At 42.8% G+C, this 24425-nt stretch overlaps 1 pseudogene; it reads left to right on the top strand.

Moving 5' to 3' along the window:
• Window positions 1–4529: 4529 nt before the first annotated feature.
• LOC102771992 lies at window positions 4530–23895 on the top strand (annotated as a pseudogene).
• The last annotated feature ends 530 nt before the right edge of the window (window positions 23896–24425 follow it).

The raw sequence follows: 24425 nt of genomic DNA, 5'->3' as shown, positions 1-24425 counted from the left end.
CATTGGTTGCTTCTTGTATGTGCCCTGACTGAAGATTGAACCCACAACCTTGGCATATTGGGGACAACGCTCGAACCAACTGAGCTACCCGGCCAAAGCTTAACACATTTTTTCATGGAAACTGCCTGGTTGTCTGTTGGCTCAAGCTGAATTCCACAAACAGCAACCTAATATCCAGAGATACTCCTCTGCACTAGAGCTAGGACAGGGGCCCACAGGAATGGCAGGGCTCCCTGGGGTCAGGGCCACGGAGGAAGCTCTTCCTCTTCCCCTTTGTACCCCAAGATGCACAATCCCAGCCTGTAACAAGTCTCCATGCTCACAGTGTACTCCACACAGTTCTGTGTTACCTTAACATACAGTCTTTTCAAAAAAGTAAGAAGTGGGTGGGGACCTGTGTGCAGGATATAATTTGTTCTGAATTTCTTGATGTTCTGGACATCTGGATATCAGGACAAGGCCTTCAATAAAAATACAAATTCCCAATTTCTGTCATCCTGTGCGGTAGTTCGGGTCTCCTTTTTCAAGGAAAGAATCGGCAGTGGTCAAGGTAGCATGTTTTCAGAAGGAGAGGCTACCTGACTAAAAATATCTAAAAATATCTGCCTATCCTCCTCTCCATTATAGAATGTTGCATTTGGGTAAAGGAATTGCTCACTCTAGATCCTCATAAAAATTCTTAAACCTCTGAGAGGAAAAGACAGGTAGCTACTTATTAACACTATTAGAGGCCCGGCGCATGAAATTCGTGCACGGCTATGGTCCCTAGGCCTGGCCTGTGATCAGGGCCATCTTCCCCAGCTGCCCGCAGCCAGCCCCGTCCCTACCACCACCCACCCCTGGTTCCTTGTTTGTCATCAGCCAATTGAAATCTGCCGGCCAGGGAAAGGGATTGAGAGGTGGTCAGTGTGCCTCATAGTGACTGGTTGAGCGGTCATTCTGGTCATTTGTCATTAGGGTCAATTTGCATATTATCCTTTTATTATATAAGATAGAGGCCCAGTGCACGGGTGGGGGCCAGCTGGCCTGCCCTGATGGGGGCCCCTGATCAGGGTGGGGGTCCCCCATGGGGGGCAGGGCTGGCTGGGGCAAGGGGCTGCGGGCTGGCCATGCCTCCAATCAGGTGGGGGTCCCCCATGGGGGGTGGGGTCAGCCAGGCCAAGGGCTGTGGTTGTTCTGGTCTCTGTTCATTATGGTCATCCTCCATTTCGGTTGCTGGGCTTTTATTATATAGGATAGTCTGAATTAGTTGTGCTAATAACTTTCTAATGGTAGCTAGGTGAGGGCTTATAGGGAGAGGGGGACGTTGTAGGTGAGTTGGTGCATGTGTGGCTCTGTGTGTGTTGGGGGAGTGGGAGAAGGTGAGGAGGGTGCAGAGTACCTGGGTTGGGGGGGTCAGTTGCTCAAAGACAACTTCTTTCTCTGTTGTGGTTTCCTCAGAGCACTCTTTCTTTGGTATTGACACTGGCCAGGGGTCACAAGCCATTGTGGTTTCTCCCAATTTAATGCTAACGCAATTATCGAGCAATGTAGCCCAGTAATTAGAGAGACCCAATTGGAAGCGTTTCACTGCATCTACTCTCTTCCTACTGTAAAATGACCTTAGAGCTTACTAATTGTGCTGTCTTCTCAGAGCTTTTCATTTGTTTGCTTGTAAATGTATCAGTTATTTTTGTTTGAAGCTTTTTGGCGGGGGGGGGGGGGCAGTAAGAGAAAAATCTCACATCTGTGAAAGACTTGAGTTTTTTTGTAATCTTTTCCTAGGAGAGTATCTTAGTGGAGGGGTCCAGGCTGGTAGTAGCTGGGACCCACCAGCATCCAGCGTGGCCCTGCCAGTTGTTAAAATGTTGGTAAACTTTGAAAAATATATATTTTTATTGATTTCAGAGAGGAAGGGCAGGAGATAGAAACACCAATGATGAGAGAGAATCATTGATAGTTGCCTCCTGCATGCCCCTTACTGGGGATCGATACCGAAACCTGGACATATGCCCTTGCCCGGAATTGAACCCGGGACCCTTCAATCAACAGGCTGACACACTATCCACTGAGCCAAACCAGCTAGGGCAGTGATCGGCAAACCGTGGCTCTTGAGCCACATTCGGCTCTTTGGCCCCTTGAGTGTGGCTCTTCCACAAAATACCACATGCGGGCGTGCACATACAGTGCGATTAAAACTTCGTGGCCCATGTGCAGAAGTCGGTTTTCGGAAAGGAGATAGACGAAACAAGTATACAAGACGAGTGTGGATGGGAGAGTTGGAAGGGGTCGACCTCAGTGAACGTACCTCAATCAGATTGAGGATGTTTTTAGCAAAGGCCAGCTTAGGAGTACCCTAATTAAGTTAATAACAATGTACCTACCTATATAGTTTAAGTTTAAAAAATTTGGCTCTCAAAAGAAATTTCAATTGTTGTATTGTTGATATTTGGCTCTGTTGACTAATGAGTTTGCCGACCACTGAGCTAGGGTGTTAATGGTTGGAGTGTTAGCTGCTTCCCTAAAGCTCTTGACACCAGCCCTTCCAGCCCTTCATCTGGAAGTCTCCTCTCCCCACATCCAACAATGAAAGGGTTAGCACAGCGGTTCTCAACCTGTGGGTCGCGACCCCTTTGGGGGGTCGAACAACCCTTTCACAGGGGTCGCCTAAGACCATCCTGCATATCAGATATTTACATTACGATTCATAACAGTAGCAACATTACAGTTATGAAGTAGCAACGAAAATAATTTTATGGTTGGGGGTCACAACCGGAGGAACTGTATTAAAGGGCCAGAAGGTTGAGAACCACTGGAACAGCTGGTCCACAGGAGGCCTCCAGCCTGCACACTGTGCTGCCATGGAAGCTGCTGGGGAGTGGCGGTTGTGACTCCCTCCTTTCCTTGCTAACACTATTTTTTAAATGCCAGTCACATCATAATCCAGGGGTCTGCAAATCTGGCCTGTGGGGCATAGCTAGCCACCTCCCTACGTTTGTAAAAATCAATAAGAAAAAGAAAAGGTTTTATTGGGCGGAGCCACGTCCACTGTTCCGGTTGCCTTCATCATGCAAGGGCGGAGTTAAGTCATTGTAGCTGAGGCCCTGTGGCCCATAGAGCCTGAGATATTTATCACGTGGCCCTTGCAGAGAAAGCTAGCCCACCTCTGCTAACCCACCCCAGGCTAGCAGCTGGGCGGAGGCATTTGCTTGCTGACCGTTCTGGAGATGTGGCAGTCCCACCTGGGCAGGCAAGGAGCCTCTTGTTTTCCTGACTTTGATTCCTCCCTCGGCCCCCTCTGCCCCTGTCCTGCATCACTCTACTGCCTTTAGTCAGTGAAAAATGTAATAAAGAAAGGGGAGATGGCAACTGGTTTTTGTTTTTTAAACAAATGTCAAAAAACCCTATGAGTATGTCTGATATTTTTAAAAAAATGTTGGTGGTTTTCCATTTACATGGAGTTTTATGTGGTTCAGAAAGCCCATCTGTAATCCATTTGAGTTAAAGTCGCATTTGTCACTGCTGTCAGGATGGTAAAATACATTTGAAACCTTTTTGCTTTAAGGAAAATAGAAGGCTTCGCTGCACTTGACATTGAGCTGAAGACTTGCCCCTCTCAGGGAAATGTCAGGTCTGAGAAAGCCCTGAGCAAAACGAGAGCTGGACAAAACAATCACCCTGGTAAGAGGGTTTTGCTCTTTGCTTCAACAGAAACCATTTCCCCCCAAAGTCTGTGGGTTCCTAAAACCACCACAAGCCTTGAGAGGGTTAGGGTCAGCGTAGCCGGCACTGGCAGCCTTGACTTCACTCATCTGCTTGATGGAGGGATCAGTAGCAAGAACAGTCAAAATGGCAGAGAACCCAGGAGGCAGTTCCATTTAGCTCTGGGAGATGTTTTGTAGTCATTTTAGAATAAAGATCTTATTTACTTAGGTAAAAATGGTAAATCACTATTTAAAAAGCTCATCAATATAGAGGAGTACAATGAAGCAAAAAGAGAATTCTAAATCCCTGTTTTCACGTTTGAGAAAGTGTTTCTGAAGTTCCGGTGCCCCTTAAATTGCAGCCTTTTAAAGATCCATGTTGAAGGAGCAGGAAACCTGGCTACTTTACTCAAGGTCTCCTGGGCACCCCGCCTCCTTGGCTGCCATCTTCTTCTTCTTTTTTTAAAATTTTTTATTGTTTAAAGTATTACATATAGTATTGCATATGTCTCCTTTCCCCCCATTGACTTCTCCCCGGCCAGCCCCACCCCCTAGCACAACCCTCACCCCCCTAGAGTCTGTGTCCTTCGGTTATGCTTATATGCATGCATACAAGTCCTTTGGTTGATCTCTTACCCTCCTCCCCCACCCGCCTTCCCACTGAAGTTGCCTTCTTCTGTTCTGAGGAATAACGCAGGGCTGTCAGAGAGGTGACTGCATCAGAAAAGCTGCATCCCTGCATGCTCTTGCTTTCTCTGCAGCAAAGGAATGGTTGCTTTGGTTGCAAAGGTAACTTTTCAGCCTTTCTCCTCAATCAATTATGAAAAGATCCTATTTGGTCCATCCATGGGTTTGGTGCTCAGATCAGAAGATGATGAAATAGTGGCTGCCGAGACGCAGACTTGGGGCAGTAGCTTTACTGGAGAAGATGAGCCCCTGGTGCAGCCGCGCTGCCCACCGGTCTTCAGTGGTGGCCAGCGCGGTTGTCCAGGCACAGACGCCAAGGTGGCAGCACTTCAGGTGAAGCTGCTTTCAATCTCCAGGTAACCCCACTGTGCCCGACGGCTCCAGAGCTCTTCTCAGGCAGTCTTCGTGCTGTGCTATTGCTTCTCTAATGTCTTAGGTCATGTCCTTTCCCAACTTGCTACCATCCACCCACTCTTTTTCTTAGATTTTCTACCCATGTGGTAGAGAAAAGAGAAAGTCAAGAAGAGAAGGGTGGAGGGAATGGGGTGTTGGAAACATCAGAGGATGGCAGTGCCCATACAGACCTTTAAAACAAAAAAGAAAAAAGAAGGGAAGAAAAGAGAAAACAAAAGAAAGAAGATATAAACATCATCATTTTAAGAGACAAAGAAATATTATAAGTTCACACACAGACACACACCCCTTACCTAACTGGTTTTTCTTCCTTTACATATTTGGTAATATAAATGATCATTTTTTATTACATGGTAATTAGTTATAAACAAAAGTTATTCATAAAGACTATTGAGTTAGGCTTATTTTTGCAAAACTAGATTAATTTTTTTTAACTTGAAAAAAAAGAAGTGCATATAATAGGCTTATTATAACTATCCTAAGGTAGTTTCTCAGGAGTTGTCTCAGAATTATTGAGGGCCTCAGAATCTTCAGGGAAATCTGAAGAAATCGGCAGATTTTATACCAGTAGGTCATTTTCTTTCTCTGAATATGGAGTTTTTATGTGGAAAAGAGTTGGCTTTTTTTTTTAATAGTGAGCTTACTAAAAAAATAAGAAAATAGGTGTGTGTGTGTGTGTGTGTGTTCCCTTCCTTTCCTGTTTCCACCTGGGAATCCATTCTGCGTGCTGCCTGTCTTCTTCCCCCACTCCTCTTCCTTCCTTTTTCTCTTTCTTTCTTTTTAAAAAATTGTTGACAGTATTACAGTTGTCCCCTATTTGCCCCCCATCTCTCATTGCCCCCATCCACCCAAACTGTACGCCACCCCAGGCCTTCCCCACACTATTGTCTGTGTACATGGGTTATGCATATACGCATATATGTTCTTTGGTTAATATCTCCCTGTTCCCTCCCACTCCCCTTGCCTTCTAAGATCTGTCTGTCTGTTCCATGCATCCATGCTTCTGGACTTATTTTGTTCATTATTTTATTTTGTTGATTAGATTCCATATATAAGTGAGATCATGTGATACTTGTCTTTCTCTGGCTTATTTCACTTAGCATGATACTCTCCAGGTCCCTCCATGCTGTCTCAAAGGGTAAGAGATCCTTCATTTTAACAACTGCATGGTATTCCATTGTGTAAATGTACCACAGCTTTTTTTATCCACTAATCTATTGATGAACACATAGATTGCTCCATATCTTGCCCTTCACTTCTGGTTTCTGCTGAGGCATCTGTCACGCCTCTAACCACTCACTTTGTTTTATTTTCCCCCCAGCTTTCTTGAGATGTTGATATCAACATATGTAAGTTTAAGGTGTACAATGTGATGATTTGATATACGTTTATGTTGCAAAATGATTACCACCATAAGGTTAGTCAGTACTTCTCACATAATAACCATTTTTTTGTGTGTGGTGATAACATTTAACATTTATTTTCTTAACTTTCAAGTACATAATACAGTATTGTTTTAAATATATATTTATTTATTGATTTCAGAGAGGAAGGGAGAGGGAGAGAAATATCAATGATGAGAGTGAATCATTGACTGGCTGCCTCCTACATGCCCCCTACTGGGGATTAAGCCCACCAGCCAGGCATGTGCTCTTGACCTGAATTGAAACCAGGACCCTTCAGCCACAGGCCAGACACTCCATCCACTGAGCCAAACAGGCTAGGGTGGCAGTTCCATTTTTAATTTTTTGAGGAAACTCCATACTGTTTACCACAGTGACTACACCAGTCTGCATTCCCACCAGCAGTGAACTAGTCTTCCCTTTTCTCCACATTCTCCTCAGCACTTGTTTGTTGATGGTAGCAATTCTGACAGGTGTGAGGTGATATCTCATTGTTTTATTTTGCATGTCTCTGATTAGTGATGGTGAGCATTTTTTCATATGTCTCTTGGCCATCTGTATGTTCTCTTTGGAGAAGTGTCTATTCAGGTCCTTAGGCTTTTAATTGGTTTGTCTTCCTACCTTTCTCTCTTACTTTCTTTCTTTTTCAACACATGGCAGAGAGCAGACTGGCTCAAATCTCATATCTGTAGGCCAACTGAGACTTTTTATTGAATGCATGTAAAGCAAATGTTTCTTATTTGGAAGAGTGCATAAAAAGTAATTGGGACTCTTCTTTGGATGAGAAGCCAGGAATAAGCCTTGAACACACAACCAGCAGTTGTGGAAAAAAGTTTTTAGACATCTGAGTGTGAGAGGAATACAAAGATTAGGTCAACAGGTTTAAATTTAGTTCAGTTATGCATTTAGTACTCCTCAGGGTACTAAACCTGAGGAATTATTTTTGCCTGTCAGCTCATATTCCCCCAGAATTTCTAGGAAAGAGGCAAGGCCGGGTCTGAGTCCAGGTGAGTTCTAGAGAGTGGATGGGGTGGAAGGATGAGACCAGGCTTCTCAGGGCCACTGCGGACCACTCCGGTTTGCTCTCTCTGTACCAGGAACTCCTCTAGTCTTGAGACCCTTAGAAAGAAATGACCTTGGGAGAACGTAGTCTCCTTTGTTTATGATTCACAAACTTTGGTGTTTGGCAGGGGTTTGGGGTGGGTGGTGAGGTTGAGGCAGCTCATTACTTGTCTTCACCACACATAGAAACAATATCAATTTGTTTTCAGAAACAGTTATAAACATTGGTAAGCCTCTCTATAATCTCTTTGAAAAGTATGCTTTTTTGTAGTTCCAGTTTTAGGCAGAGTGAAACTTGTGTTTCTAGTTGAAAATATGCTACCTGATAAAATGGGAATCATAGAAGAGGCTAAGGAACTGTATCAGCTAAAAATATGTTTAGTTGAAGGCAAAGGAAAACCGGATGTACAGTGGTTTGAACAAATGAGCGTTTTTCTCATGTAAGAAATTTAGAGGTTGATGGCAGCTGTTCTTGATTCATGGGCCCAGTGTTGTCAGGGTTGGCATCTCTCAGCGTCTCTTAGCCTTTCCTCTGATCTTTCTTCTTCTTGGGAGTAAGGCTGGTGGCCCCAGCTCCAGAAATCATGCTGGCAGCCAAGGTAGAGTGTAGAGGAAAGGGGTAGTGCCAGCTACAGCTGCCTTCTTTACTAGGGGAGTGAAAACTTCTCCAGAAACTCCTATTAGATTTCTGCTTGTATCTGATTGACTGGAACTGTATTACATGGCTATCTCTAATTACAAAAGAGGCTTGGAATGAAAGTAGGGTTGGATATTAAAGTATAGTTTTCAAAGAAAATAAAACATGACTCTCATATCTGTAAAGAATATGCATGTGTCAAACATTTAATTTATTAATGAGGCAACCAGAAGGATAAGTAAAGGTGGCTCAAAAGAAAAAATTTTTTTTAAATATATTTTTTATTGAATTTTTACAGAGAGGAAGGGAGAGAGATAGAGAGTTAGAAACATCGATGAGAGAGAGACATCGATCAGCTGCCTCCTGCACATCTCCCACTGGGGATGTGCCCGCAACCCAGGTACATGCCCTTGACCGGAATCGAACCTGGGACCTTTCAGTCCGCAGGCCGACGCTCTATCCACAGAGCCAAACCGGTTTTGGCTCAAAAGAAAATTTGAAGAATAATTTGCTGACATAACTTTGCTAGGTTAGAGAGAAAACTAGTTCATGATAAGTACACCATTACCTTCAGTGTTCTCTTCTCAAATAGCCAAAATAATTGGCATGTCTACTATACAAAAATATATATAAACAAGTAGAAGCATATACTGTGTTCATGGATTGGTAGAATTAACATCATTAAAGTGTCCATACTACCCCAAACAAACTATAGATTCAATGCAATGCCTATTACCAGTAAAATACCAACAGCACCTTTCACAGATCTAGACCAAACTTTCCAAAAATTTATATGGAACCAAAGAAGACCCCAAAGAATAGCCACAACAATCTTGAGAAAGAAGAAGAAAGTTGGTGGATCACAATACCAGATATCAAGTTATATTACAAAGCCATTGTATTCAAAACAGTCTGGTACTGACACAAGAACAGGATTATAGATTAATGGAATAGAACAGAGACCTCAGAAATCGACCCAAGCCATTATGCTCAATTAACATTTAACAAAGGATGCAAGAGCTACAGTGGAGTAAAAACAGTCTTTTCAATAAATGGTGGTGGGAAAATTGAATCAGTACATGACATAAAATAAAACTAGAACACGAACTTACCATACACTATACGCAAGAATAAAATAAAAATGAATAAAATACTTTAAGTCATGAAACCATAAAAAACCTAGAAGAAGTCATAGGTAGGATAATCTCAGACATCTCTCAGCAATATGTTTGCAGATTCATCTACTAGGGCAAGGGAAATAAAGGAGAAAATAAACAAAAGGGACTAAGGTAGTCCCTTAGTCAAAATAAAAAGCTACTGCACAGCGAATGAAACCATCAACAAAATGAAAAGGGAGCCCACTGTATGGGAGAACATATTTGCCAATGATACATCTGATAAAGGCTTAATATCCAAAACATATAAGGAACTCATACAACTTAACAAAACAAAAACAAACAATCCAATTAAAAAATGGGTAAAGGACCTAAATAGATACTTCTCCGAAGTGGACAGATGGCCAAGAGACATATGAAAAAATACTCAAAGTCACTGATCATAAAAAAATATGCAAATTAAAATGACAATGAGGTATCATCTCACACTTATCAGAATAGCTACCATCAACAAATCAACAAATGACAAGTGCTGGAGAGGATGTGGAGAAAAGAGAACCCTAGTACACTGCTGGTGGGAATGCAGACTGGTGCAGCCACTATGGAAAACAGTATGGAGTTGTTTCAAAAAATTAAAAATGGAACTCCAATTTGACCCAGTGATCCTGTTTCTGAGACTATATCCTAAGAACCCCAAAGCCCCAATCAGAAAGAATGTATGCATCCTAATGTTCATAGCAGCACAACTTATAATAGCTAAGATCTGGAAACTGCCTTAGTAAAAAAATAAGGATCTCTTACCTTTTGAGACAGCATGGAGGGACCTGGAGGGTATTATGCTAAGTGAAATAAGCCAGTGAGAACTGGCAGGTTTGGCTCACTGGTTAAAGCGTTGGCTCATGGACTGATGGGTCTTGGGTTTGATTACCAGTCAAGGGCACATACCTTGATTGCAGGCTCAATCCCTGGCCCCAGTCTGGGTGTGTGGGGAAGGCAACCAATTGATGTGTCTCTCTTACATTTATGTTTCTCTCTCTTTTCCTTCTCCCTTCCTTCCTTCCACTCTCTCTGAAAGAATTAATGGAAAAAATATCTTTGGGTGAGGGTTAAAAAAAAAGCCTGTCAGAGAAAGACAACTATCACCTAATCTCACTCATATGTGGAATCTAATGAACAAATAAAATGATGAACAAAATAGATGCACAGACATAGAAGCATGAAACAGACTGATGAATCTCAGAGGGAAGGCAGGGGTGGGTGGGTCAGGAGAGATTAACCAAAAAATTTATATGCAAAGATGCATAATCCACTGAGCCAAACCAGTTAGGGCAACAAAGATAAATTTAAAAAAGGAATGGGTGGCCGAAACCGGTTTGGCTCAGTGGATAGAGCGTCGGCCTGCGGACTGAAGGGTCCCAGGTTCGATTCCGGTCGGGGGCATGTACCTTGGTTGCGGGCACATCTCCAGTGGGAGATGTGCAGGAGGCGGCTGATCGATGTTTCTCTCTCATCGATGTTTCTAACTCTCTATCTCGCTCCCTTCCTCTCTGTGAAGAATCAATAAAATATAAAAAAAAAAAATAAAAAAGGAATGGGTGTTTTATACAGTAATAAGTGTCAGTGTCTGCTACAGGAGGAGGTGTGCAGGTAGCAGGGTGAAGGTTAAAATTTGCTGTTGGGATATTATGGTTAATTGTGGTTCATGAAAAACATTTGATAAGACAGGACAGACATTCTAAGTACTTTCAAAATCCATAAATAAGTGCACCCCACCTTCGAAAACTGAGCACCAAAATCCAAACTTAAAACCATTGTATGGAAATGTATATATATTTTTTAATCAGAAATGATTTCTGCACATCACAGATTTTTCACCTTTACAAAGGATTATATCTATTATAACTGCTTCTCTGAATTTCTTTAAAATATTTGACATATAAAAATTTGATTTACTGCTGTTTTCCAGAACCACACCTCTGGCGTGAAGTTGAGTATGCTTGCAATCTAAATTTTTTTCTTGTGCAAAGATATCTTTCTTTTAGTTATAATTATAGAATGCTTTCTTGAAACTGTATTTGTATGGCTTGCTTTGAAACCTCCCCAAGTCTCCCAACTATAAAGATCTTACCGAAAGGCTTTCCCAGAGGGGAGAAAACATATTCATCTAATGTCTGCTGGACTTTTTACATTGTTAAAATCCAGCCAGAATTAGAAAGGTCTCCTCACATCTAGAGGGAATAAAATAGATTGATTTATGATTTTTAACAAGCATGACTGAGTCAGGAATCATGCTTATATAATTTCAAAGTCATGAAAAGATATTAATCATAATTAAATTTCCTGTGAGAAGACATTTGAAACAGAGATCAGATGCCAGGCTAATTGATTACACAACTATAGGACAGTCACCCCGACAGCAAAGGGAGGGAACAGTTTAGACTCACTGTCTAAATATTTAATACCCACTGGGAAGCAGGGAATTGGAACAACGCCTGTAATGAGGAATAATAGAAATCAGCTAGAAGGGCAATGGACATGTCCCTATTGATTATGTAGTTTGTAAAGAGAAAAAGTGATTAATAGAAACAAGAGAATGAGCAGCAGGAATGATTTTTTTTTTTTGCTGCAGATAGAAACCACACACTTGTAAAGGTCATATCCAGTCATTTAGAAATAAAATATCCATCTTAAGGAAGAGTAATGTTGCTTTAAAATGGAAATGCAGGGACCTTATATTCTGCCCAAATTCTGAATTCATGTGTTACTTTTAATTGTGAAATAGTATAGTTTGCAGCTAGCCAAACCTTTAAGTATAAAACCAGTGGACCAAAGAGTGTTTAGTTGATCTAGCTTGGAATTCCTTAAAAGGAACAGTGGTGTTAGCTCTCTGGGTTCTTGTGTTTTAAGGTTCTTTCTTCTCATGTGGGAATTAAATACCCACAGTCTAGAGGAAAAGAGACAAAAGAAAGTGTTTTTCAGTTGGGGAGATGTTGTCTGGAATGGTTCATACTTGGTGTTAGGATAAGTGAGAATCAACACTGATTACCTGAAGCTGCTTAAGCACTTTTTTCTTGATTTAATAGTCTTCATGTGCTATTCATGAGGTCACCATTTCCTTCTTGGATCTATGTCCCACGACAATGCACGCAGCATTACAAACGTAGCAGGAAGGACAGCGAGGGACTGTCCTAGGAGAGCCATCTGTTCTTGTCACACAAACCATACATTTTGCTGCTCGACGACACCGCATTCATCTTTGCAGTGACCTCTCTTGCACTCCATTACCGGCTGGTGTGTTTAAAAGCTCAGGTACCTTCGATGGATGTTTCTGGAGAGTACACTTCTACCGCTATCTCCCAGCGAGGGACTTTTGTTTCTGCCCAGCGTCCTTTTTCACTTTCTCACTTACTTTTTCTCCTGCCTTTTTCTCTCTGGAAAGCTCAGAGCACATTTTTCTCCTAAGGGCTTAATTATACTGCCTTGTACTCCACGACTGCTCCATAGGTGGCTGTTGATTGTAGGACACCCCATTTGTATCGAGAGCCTCTCTTTTCAGCAGGCACGGAGGCTGCCATTATTCGCTCCATTACAGCTCAGGACACTAAAATGCTGGGAAGGACACTTGCCTGAAGTCCTGTGAAAAGTTGAAGCCTGAGACCCACTCAAAAAACAAACACACACACACACACACACACACACACACACACACACACACACAACTTAAGCCTTTTGACTCGGTTGACTGCTCTTGTGTTTATATTGTTTCTGAAACTCTCATGCAGACACACACACACACACGCACACACACACACGCACGCGCACACGTGCACACACGCACACACATGCACACACATGCACACACATGCACACGCGCACACACGCGCACACATATGCACGCACACGCACATGCACACACACGCACACGCACACACACGGGAATGCTACTCTTCTACTGACCTCCATGCTTATCCATAAAAAGAAGCCCCACTGTGAGTCCTTCCAAGTGGAGGAGTGCCCTGGGTCACACCAGGACCACTGCAAAGGACGTGTTGTTTCTCCCAGGTGCTGGATTTAAAGATCCATGAATCTTAGCATTGGAGGGATTTTAGATGCGAACTCACTAGTGTGGAATATACTGAAAGCACCATCTCCCTCGACCCAGGCACTCTACTTCAGTTTCTATACTTTAAATTGTAGGTTCTTTTAATTGTAAGGGGAATCACACTGAACATAAGTTCCACTAAGATCCCTCGCTCGCTGGTGTGGCTCAGTGGTTGAGTGTCAACCTATGAACCAGGAGGTCATGTGTCACAGTTCAATTCTGGATCAGAGCACATGCCTGGGTTGTTGGCTTGATCCAGGTGTAGGGCACATGCAGGAGGCAGCCGATCAATGATTCTCTCTCATCATTGATGTTTCTATCTTCTTCTACCTTCCTCTTTGAAATCAATACAAATATATTAATAAAAGGACCCCTTGCTCATTTTCTCATAGATTACTGTAAGGCCGGTTTTCTCTTATCCTGCATTTTTGCAGTTGAATTTTAACATCCAAGAGCTGTGTTGACATGTCCTTATTACATTTTATTTTTTTTGAATGTTTAAGATAATTCTGAATCCTTTTCTGTCATCTATCAAAATTCTCAAGGTCATTGTTGGCTTCTTACTTCTTTTTACACCTCACATCCATGTCATCTGCAAAGTTTGTCACCTCAGGCTTTAAAATATATTGAATGTAATTACTTCTTATGCATTTGCCATTATCACTATAGCGTTAGCCACTGCCATTTCTTGCCTATACGAATGCATTGGCCTGTTCCAGGTCTCTCTGCTTCCACCCAAATTCCCCTACAGTCTGTCCTGCTCCACTGTTAAAGGTCAATTACCTTCTTCCTGAGGGAGGGTAAAGGGCACAGACACACAGAATAGCAGCCTCAGCCATGAGCCAGAAGTAAATACAAAGCCCAACTTGTCAGGTCTCAGCAAAAACTCACTTAATCAGGTCAAGAAGAGGAGGGACACATGCATGTCAAAGGCATCCTCGCTGTGGCATCACTAGATCCAGGTGTAACTCTCTGTTCCGGGGAAGCGGGTGCAGAACTTTATCTTTATTTTTTTTAACCCTCACTCGAGGATATGTTTTTATTGATGAGAGAGAGAGAGAGAGCAAAAGATAGCTGTGAGAGAAACATTAATCAGCTGTTTTCTTATGTGCTCTCACAAGGGGTTGAACCTGCAACCCTTTGGTGTATGGGATGACGCTCAACCAACTGAGCCACCCAGCCAGACAACTTTTATCTTTTTTATTTTGAGTGATTTGAGCTAATAGTTGACAAGCTAAACTGTGAAGATTTTACTGGCAGTTGGAAACAAAAATGTATGATGAGTGGTTTAGGATGTGACATCAGTGAGTTCTCAGCACTGTGGTTAAGCACCCAATGACTGACTAAATTAGTTTAATGACCTGGTGACAAAGAGAAGGGTGTTCTGATGGCAGAACATATCAGAATTTCTCAAGACATCAATAAATGAAAAGGAAAAAGATAAAGAGAACACCAGTCTCTCTTGTCTGCCACCCATCAGAATCCAGTTGGTCCGAGTGCAGACTAGAAACCTGTCTCCGGTTTCTGCTGTCACTTCAGAGGGGATGAAGCAGTGGTCATGTGTAAGCAGAACCAGACCTGGCCAAGAACCACACTTAATCCAAAAGACAAATGGTTAGAAACGGCCGCCGAGTCACCCAGAGTAAAAGCTACATCTCCACAGCTTTTAATTCCAGGAGCTGAGAAAGGAAAACCTGGTGAAGGGGGTCTAAGTGCTGACTTTCTCCAGTTACATCGCTTATTTAGCCTCAGAGGGTGGAAGAAAAACTCAGATAAAAACAATAAGAAAACAAAAGGATCTTTCTTGTCATGTTTGCAAGGAAGACTGGCTTTCAGAATTGGCTCTCCAAGTATAAGACACAGCAAATATGCAACCCGCCCCACCCCCAAACTGCAAACCCTTCAAGGTTACTATTAGCTGTTCATGATGGGGAAAATGGCAGCTTTCTCAATTATTACATCTGTAGGATCATCGAATATCTGCAGATGCTGGTATTGTAAATGTCAGGGTTAAACATATGCACTCTTGAGTTAGCAATTTTTGGGATAGAGCTCAAGGTCTTATTTATTTTGAGGACTAAGGATATTTCTGTTTTTAAAGTTTATCTCAGGATGGTAAAATGCCTCCCCACCCCCCCGATTGTAGTATGTGGTGTGCTGGTCACAATGATGGCAGACAAGGTGTTAGTTTTGCTTATTCATTATATGTATTGGTTTGTCTGTTTAATGTCTGTTAAATAACAGAGTATCTGTTTACTATTAAAATTAGTTTCATCATTAATTAACCAGTGAATAAGTTACTCAGCTGGGTGTTAGATGTACAAAAATGAAGGGTACATGGTTTCTGCCTTAAAAAAGCTAAAAGTCCTATGGGAAGAACTGTGTAAATAATCATGATTCTGCATCGAAGGTGTTTACAATGCGCTATGGGAGTGCTGAGCAAGCCCAGAGGCTGGGGAACAAGGAAGGCCTGTGTTTAGATCAGGGGTGGGGAAACTTTCTTCTGCCAAGGGCCATTTGGATATTTATAACATCATTCGTGGGCCATACAAAACTATCAACTTAAAAATTAGCCTGATATATTTGGTCAAACATTTAATTAACTCACTCCCGAGTTAAGGTCCTATGGGAAGAACTGGTCCCTCGTACTAAAATGTAAGCTCTGCAAAAGCTCTCTTTTCTGTTTGGGTTTCTAATGTGTTTCTCACCCGTATACCAGCCCCTGGCAAAGAGTAGGTATGCAGTGAATATGTTTACCCCTGACTTTTACAATATCAGCTTCTACAGATATTTGATCATCCTACAGATATAATAATTAAGTGAGAAAACTGCAGGGCCAGATCAAAGATTTTGCAGGCCTTATATGGCTCAAGGGCCTGGTGTTCCCCACCTCTGGTTTAGATGATCCAGGTCAATTGTGATAAGTGCTTCCATGAAGGCAGAGGTAGTAGGTATGGTTAAGAGGGGACAGAAATTAGAGATGTCAAAGCATTCAATGTTTATGTACTTAGCACTTATTCAGCATCTCCAATATGACTAGGCTAAGTACTGGGTTATAGAGATAAATAAAACCTAATCTCAATCTCTCTGAGGAATTTGTAGTAGACAGACACAAAAATAAGTGCTATGATGGAGATATGTATATACTATGCTATGCTTTGAGCTCAAAGAGGAGGGTGAGTGGCAGGTGGTGGAAGAGATTATTAGGGAAGACCAGATGGGGAAGGCATCCCAGGAAAGGGAACAGAAGTGCTTAGGCAGAGGAGGCTCTGGAAAAGTTTTCATCACTACTTGAGAAAGAATGGAAGGCAATAAGCATCGGAAAACTTCTAGACAAGTTTATCATTTAGCTTTCGTTGTGTAACACACCATCCTAAAATCTTCTAGTTTAACACAGCTACTATTTATTTCATGATTACATGGGCCAGCAATTTGGGCTGGACTCAGATGGGTGGTTCTTTTGGTCTTTGCTAGGCTCACTTATGTATCTTCATTGCTCCCAGGCGTCTGGGAGATGGCTGATCTAGGATGGCCCCGGCTGGGATGATGTATCTCTGCTCCATGTGGTATCCAACGCCCTAGCAGGCTAGCCAAGAGAGCGAGCAAGAGTGTGCTTCCTTCTGCTGAAGCCTAGGATCAGAATTTCCATGCATCACTTTGGCTGCAATTAATGGGGCAAAGCAAGTCACAAGATTAGCCCAGACTTATTGGACTAGGGAAATAGACTCCACCGCTGGATGGGAAGAGTTCAAAATTCACATCGCAAAGGATGTGGATACAGGGAGGTGTGAACAACTGTGACCCTTTTGCTATTTACTACAACTCGTTTGAAAATGAAGAAGATACCAATGGCTTCTCTTCTCTGCAAATGAGAATTGGGATAGAAAAGCATGAAGAAAGTAAAAAGAATTGGGCATATAAAACATAGGACACGAATAAGATTGGCATAAATGGTTTACTGAGTAAGATGGAGGGTCAGCTGAGAATGGAAACTGTACACTGGAAAAAACTTGCAAAAAACAAGTTGACTCCTGTAACATTTTTTTTTGAACCAGGTGTGTCTGGTTTTATCTATTTATTTTTTATTGTTTACAGATGTCCCCATTCCTCCTCCTCCCCCCCCCACTCCTCCTTTGTCCATCCTCCAAGCTCTTGCCCTCATCCCACCCTTCCCTCTGGCCATCACCACACTGTTGTATGTATCCATGGATTATGCTATATGTTCTTTAACTGGTCCCTTCATCTTCTTTCATTCAGTTCCCCCCTCTTCTAGCATTATTTGCTGCTTAATATAATTATCAACTTGGTGGAAGACTTTTAGTTAAATTCAAGTCATTTTATTTCCAAGTATTACAACAACAATTTTTATTTTTATTAATTAATTAGTTAATTCACCCATTCAATAAATATTTACTGCATATGTACTCTATGCCAGAGGCTGTTCTAAGGGTGGGAAATACATTAGAAATCCAAACAGAAAAGCTTTTGTGGAGCTTACATTTTAGTATGAGGGGACAAAAAATGAACAAGATAAATTAGAAAACACAGACTATGTTAATGAGAAGTGTTAAAGATAAAAATAAAGCAGGGAAGGGGGATATGAAAAGATTTAAAAATCGTTTCAGCTTTAGATAGGATGGCCAGGGATGGCCTCACTGGGAAGGTGGACAAAAGTATGAAGTGGTAGGGGTACAGGTGGGGCAGATCATAAGGTTCTTAGGCATTGTAAGGAATTTCTCTTTCCTATGAGTGAATTGGGAAGTCAATTGGAGAGTTTTGAGCAGAAGAGTGAGGTGATCTGATAATATTTTGGAAGGACAAAGCAGCAGTAATGAGACCTCTCCTTGGTATATGGGGCAAGGACAGAAGCAGGAGGTTACTGACGAGGCTGTTGCCATCAAGCAGGAGACAGGCTGGTGGTAGAGTAAAGCTGGTGAGAAATGGTCAGATTCTGGACATATTTTGATGACAGTGCTCAATCTTCGTCTTCTCTGATGGACTTTTAATGCTTTGACCAAAGTTGTTTTCATGAATGATATCATCTTTATCCTTGCTTCTCTAAATGAACTCTCTTTGTATTCTTTGTAGTAGAGTATTTTAAACAATCCCAGGTCTATGAGCGATCCTTGAAGTCTACCTTTGATAAACAAGAATATGAAGAATGGGGGGGGCGGGTGAGGATGAAGTGAAGGGGCAAAAAGGGAAAAAAGGACATGATTAAGGGTCTGGTTTATTCTAGGTCTGGTTCTGGACACCTTACCTGTTCTATTAGTGAAGGAGAATAGAATGTCTTGCCAAAAGTGTTGCTTTTCAGCCTATTTGGTTTTATCTTGGAGAAAGAAATAGAAATGTTTTCACAGACTCTGTTGTAAGATGATGATTAGGCCAAGAGAGTGGGCCATGCCATTCACTGACTAATATTTGTTGAGTACCTACTAGTGCCAGGTACAGTTTAGATGTTGAGGACAGAGGGACAATAAGACATAGTAATAACCTTTAAGATGTTTGCAGGCTTGTGGGTTCTACAGATGAGCACACAGACAAATTTAATACAGGGCAATGGGCACATGGGATGTATCTAGCTTAGCTTTATAGTATCAGAGAGGACTTCCTAGAGAAAAAGACCAAAAAGATGAGTAAGGATTATGCAAAAGTGACGAGGTAGGAAGATAGTGTTTCAGGTCAAGAGAACAGAATACGCAAAAGAGGGCAGATGAGAAAGATTCTGAGTACCTTAAGAGAAGGATGCTGGGAAGCTGTAAAAGATAAGACCAGATTATATAAAGAGGTCCTCAAAACCCACAGGACTTCCACAATATAAGACATCATCGTATTTCTGTCCTTTGGCCTATTTTGTTTGAACTGCTTGTGTTTTCCTATTTTGTATCAACAAAGGATTAGAAATGAATCAAGGATGAATCAGAGTTCACTATCACCACTGAAGGTTGATTACTGATCTTAACAACCTCTGCTTTTAACTTTGCCTACTTTAGTGTTTGCTTCTATTGTTTATTCTCTTTGAGCATATAAAAGTATCACAGAAACAAAGGCCCTGCCACTGCAGCTTATAACTTGTAATAAATAACATGAAAACAAGACACTTATTATTGGCGAGTCTATTTTCCTTCTGGACTTTTATCTCCATCCTTTTATTCTTATTTTATTGGAAGCACCTCTTTTGATGACCAGGGCAGGAACTGTGTCTCATGTGGGCCCTGGAAGCATACACTGTCTGTTTAATAAATACTCAATAAAGGGATCTGGGTGAAGGAGAAATGCAAACTTGATCCACTGAAAAGTTTTTACCTGATAGAGGGATTCTTTACAACAACAACGACACATTCTCTGTCCCCTCTCCCAGAAATGTTCCAGTATGTGCAGAGTTGGCTTCAACCTGTCCTTCTAATCTACTCTCTTGCTACTCTGCAATGAGGGTAGAGGTTAAATTACTCACTTATTACTTAGGAGACTACATTTGGAATCGAGTTTAGAGATTATTTGGATTATTTCTCACCCCACCCCCAAACCCATTGACTGATAAGGAAGCAGCCTTAGAGAGGTCAAGAACTTGCCCAAGGGGACATGTCCACTGCAGTTGAAACCTTAGACCAGAAGTAGGTCTTCTGATTTAGAGTTGAGGATCTGTTTCCCTCACCTATTGACTCTTTGCAGAGGCAGAAATCAAAACAAATGAGGAAAATCAGCAATCTCAAGATCCTGTGGATTTCTGCCTGGCTAGTGTGGCTCAGTGGTTGAACAATGACTTATGAACCAAGAGGTCATGGTTTGATTTCCTGGTTGGTGGTAGGGCAGCTTACAATTCTCTCTCATCATTGATGTTTCTATCTCTCTCTCCCTCTCCCTTTCTCTCTCTGAAAAAAAAAAAATCCTGCGGGGTTTCATTTGACATGAGTACTCATTCAAAAACACTTAGGTAGTTGGGTATTTTTATTAAAATATTGATCTCTAGACATTTATGCAAAGTTATAATATACAGCAAATTGTATAAATACTAAGATTAATAAGGGATTTTGAAAATGTTTAGTAAAGGAGAGCTCTGACTGACCCAGAGCAACAGGTGTCCACTCCACCCTGGCCCCTGGGATAGTCCTATTGGGGCTACCTAGAACAACCCAACACACACCCCACTCAAGACCCAGGACAGCATGGACTGTGCAACTCAGAGCAACCCACACATGATCCACTCTGAGCCCAAGGACTTGCTTCCAGGGCAAACTGGAGTAACCCAGTGTGAACCCCACTCTGGGCCACAGGAGAGCTCTGACTATGTGACCCAGAGCAGCCCACACCCGTTCCACCCCAGCTCCTGGGACAGTCCTGCCAGGGCTACCTGGAGCAACCCAGCATGCACCCCATTGTGGGCTATAGGAGAGCGCTGCTGGGGTAACCCAGAGCAATCTGGTGTGCCTAGCCAGGAGCCACAGGACCATGCTACAAGTGCACTACCTAGGGTACCACCCTATCACGGGTGCTGGGGCTGCATAGCAAATTGCACGCCAGAAGGTTCTGGGTCCTCACAAGGAGTCTCACACCAGAGGAACTGTGTATGTGCTCCTGCCACCCCGAGCATCTGAAGTGGACAACTGAGGGACCAGACCCATGGGAAAAGGGGATACAACTCAGAACAGAGACAATAAAGGCATGAGACTTAATGCAGACTCACCTCTGGGCTAACGATTTCCAGACCATTGACCTAATAGGGTCTTCAACCTCTCAAACCTCAAGCAGAGTGCCCAAGGCCAGAAGGAGACATCAAAAATGGGGAGACAAAAACAAACCCCAAGGAAAGAAAAGGAGGAATAGCCAGAAAAGGAAGTAAATGAAACGAAGGAAAGCAATATTTTAGATAAAGAATTCAGAGTAAGGGTCATAAAGTTCCTAAATCAGCTGGATGAGAAAATCAACAACATATGAAAGAATCAAGAGAAAATTAAGAATGATATAGCTACAATAAAAAACACAATGGAAAGTTTAAACAGTAGACTAGAAGAAGCCAAGGACTGAATCAGTGAGTTAGAAGACAGGGTAGAAAAAACACCCAATCTGAACAGCAATTGGAAAAAAAAATTAAAAAGCAGGAGGAGAGTTTAAGGTAGCTTTGGGACAACATGAAATGAAGCAACATCCGAATAATAGGGGTGCCAGAAGGTCAAGAAGAGGAGTAAGGAATAGAAAACCTATTTGAAAAAATAATGACAGCAAACTTCTCTGACTTGGGGAAGAAAAAAGTCACATAAGCACAGAGAGTCTCAAACCAGCCAGGGCTTAACCATTTTTAAATATACAGTTCACTAATATGGAGTACATTCACATTGTTGTGCAGCTGATCTACAAAACTCTTTCTTGCAAAACTGAAACTCTCTACCCATTAAACAAGTCCTCATTCTCCTCCTATCTCCAGTCCCTGGCAACCACCATTCTACCTTCTCTCTCGATGAATTTGACTACTCTGGTTGCCTTATGAAAGTGAAATTATATAGTATATGTCTTCTTGTGACTGAATTGTTTCATGTAGTGTAATGCCTTCATGGTTTAGTAGTATATATGCTGTAGCATGTCAGAATTGCCTTCCTTTTGAAGTCTGAGTAATAGTCTACTGTATGGATTATTGTTCATTCATCCATTGATGGGCACTTGGGTTGCTTCTACCTTTTGCTATCACAAATAAAGCTGCTATGAACATGGATGTACAATTATCTCTCTGAGCCCATGCTTTACATTCTTCTGCATATGTACCCAGAAGTGAGATTGATAGATTATATAGAAATCCAGTTTTCTGAGGACACACCATACCATTTTCCATAGCTTTTTCTTACTCATGTTAATTTTACTTTTATCAAAGTAATGCATCCTATCTAATAAAAGGGCAGTATGCAAATTAACCATCACTCTGTCACAAAGATGGCAGTACTCATAGCCACCAGATGGTGGTGCCCAGTCCCCTCAGGCCCGCCAAGTCCCCAGTCCTTTCAGCACGAACTGATTACTATGGCAAGTGGACTGAGAAAGTTTTCCACAAGTGTGAGAAGCAAGCCTTGGTGGGATCTAGGGAGAGCTGGGGGGCTCAGGGCCACTGCCCCCTTGGAGTTCGGTTCTGAAGCCACAGGGACCCACTCCAGTGCAGGCTGGGAAGGAAGCGCTGCTACCGCTGGCCCAGTGCCAGGTCCCTGGTTAAGGAAGCGGGTCCAAGTTGCAGCCACAAGGCCTGGCAGGGCTGTCTCACCCAGGACCATGGTGGCTGAGCTCTGGTGGGGTTGGGGAGTGCCTCCAGGATCACTGTCTGCCCCCTATGTCGCCTGCGGACACCAGTTGAGCGGGTGCGGGTTGAACATTTTAATGAAAATGGGACAACTGCACCCCACCTCACTGTGCCCTGGGCCCTGGGGAGGAGAGGGCAACAGGATCAGGGGGTGCAGCCTCAGGACCCCATTAGGAGGCACCGGGGCTTGGGAGGGGCTGGGAGCAACCTGCAGGTGCACTTTGAGGAAGAGGTGCAGAACCGCCAGGACGCGGAGGGCCGGCTGCTGGAGGCACAAAGGTGCAGATGAGGTGGCTCTCGCCAGCGCTGAACTCAAAAAGCACATCGACAGCCTGATGAACGAAATCACCTTTCTAAGAAGGTGCAGGAAGAGGAGATCGCTGAGCTGCAGGCACAGATCCAGTACACTCAGATCTCCGTGGAGATGGATGTCTTCTCCAAGCCCGACCTCTCCACTGCGCTCAAGGACATCTGGCCCAGTACGAGAAGCTGGCTGCGAAGAACATGCAGAATGCCGGAGAATGGTTCAAGAGCCGCTTCACCGTGCTGACTGAGAGAGCTGCTAAGAACACTGACGGTGCACGCGGCCAAGGACGAGGTGTCGTTGAGCTGCCGTATGCTAAAGGCCAAGACCCTGGAGATGGAAGCATGCCGGGGCATGAAGAAAGTGCTGGAACAGCAGCTGCAAGAGCTGGAGGATCAGCAGAACGCCGACATTAGTGCTATGCAGGACACAATCAACAAATTAGAAAATGAGTTGAGAACTGCAGAGAGTGAATTGGCACGATATTTAAAAGAATACCAGGACCTCCTCAATGTGAAGATGGCTTTGGACATTGACGTTGCAGCTTACAGGAAACTCTTGGAAGGTGAGGAGCCCGGCTCAGTTTCACCAGCATGGGAAACATAGCCGGCGGCTACTCCCAGAGTCCCCAGGTCTTTGGCCGATCTGCCTACGGTGGTTTACAGACCAGCTCCTACTTGCTGTCCACTCACTCCTTCCCTTCTTAATACACCAGCCACGTCCAGGAGGAGCAGATCTAGGTGGAGGAGACCGTTAAGGCTGCAAAAGCCGAGGAAGCTAAGGATGAACCCCCCTTTGAAGGTGAGGCTGAAGAGGAGAAGGAGAAGGAAGAGGCTGAGGAAGAGGGAGGAGAGGAAGAGAAAGAAGGCGCCAGGGAAGAATTTGAGAACTCAAAGGAGGAAGAAGGAGGTGAAGGTGAATGAGAAGATGCTCAGGAAGCTGAGGATGAGAAGAAAGATGAAGGTGCTGGGGAGGAGAAAGCAACCAAGGAGAAAGATTGAGCCGCCCTTTCCTTAATTATTTCAGGAATAATCCTCCCGAAACCAGGTCAACCCCATCACCAAACAAGCAGTTGAGTTCCTGATACTATATGAATTAAAAAGTCAATATATGTAACATTCTGAGGTGACTCAGGTTGGACATTAATTGTTGTGCTATGACTTTTCTCCTTATGCAGAGTATCTGTTTGCTTGCAGAGTGGCTTCCTGGCTTGCAATAATGTGCAAAAAACAGTAAATAAAGTTATACTGAATGACAAAAAAAAAAATACATCAGGAGCCAAGAAAACTGGGGAACCATTTCCAAACCAGGAAGGGAAGTCACAGGGTGTATATTATTGCTACGAATACAGTATTTCCTATTACTTACAACATATACATTGTAATGTATTATATGCCTTCCTATCGCATGAAGTACTTATTCTCATAGAGTAATACTGGTAGATATGTTATAGTTATGATGGTATGTCATATCCTATCTATACTAATAAAAGGGTAATATGCTAATTAGACTGTGAGATCTTCTGGACAAAGCCATGGTGACAGGACTGAGGCAGAGGCAGTTAGGGGTGAAGGCCAGGAGAGGGGAGAGCCGTTAGGGCAGTGGTTCTCAACCTTGGCTGCATATTAGAATCACCCGGCAGTCTTTTTAAAATCCTGGTTTCTGTGCCTCATCCTCCGGAAATTCTGTTTCTTTGTTACTAATGTTGTGGCCCCTCCCCATAACCAAGAAACAGAAT

Source organism: Myotis davidii, unplaced genomic scaffold, assembly GCF_000327345.1.
Source record: "Myotis davidii unplaced genomic scaffold, ASM32734v1 scaffold2236, whole genome shotgun sequence".
Taxonomy (NCBI): Eukaryota; Metazoa; Chordata; class Mammalia; order Chiroptera; family Vespertilionidae; genus Myotis; species Myotis davidii.
Note: the sequence above shows the minus strand (reverse complement) of the source record. Positions and strands in the feature narration are given on the sequence as shown.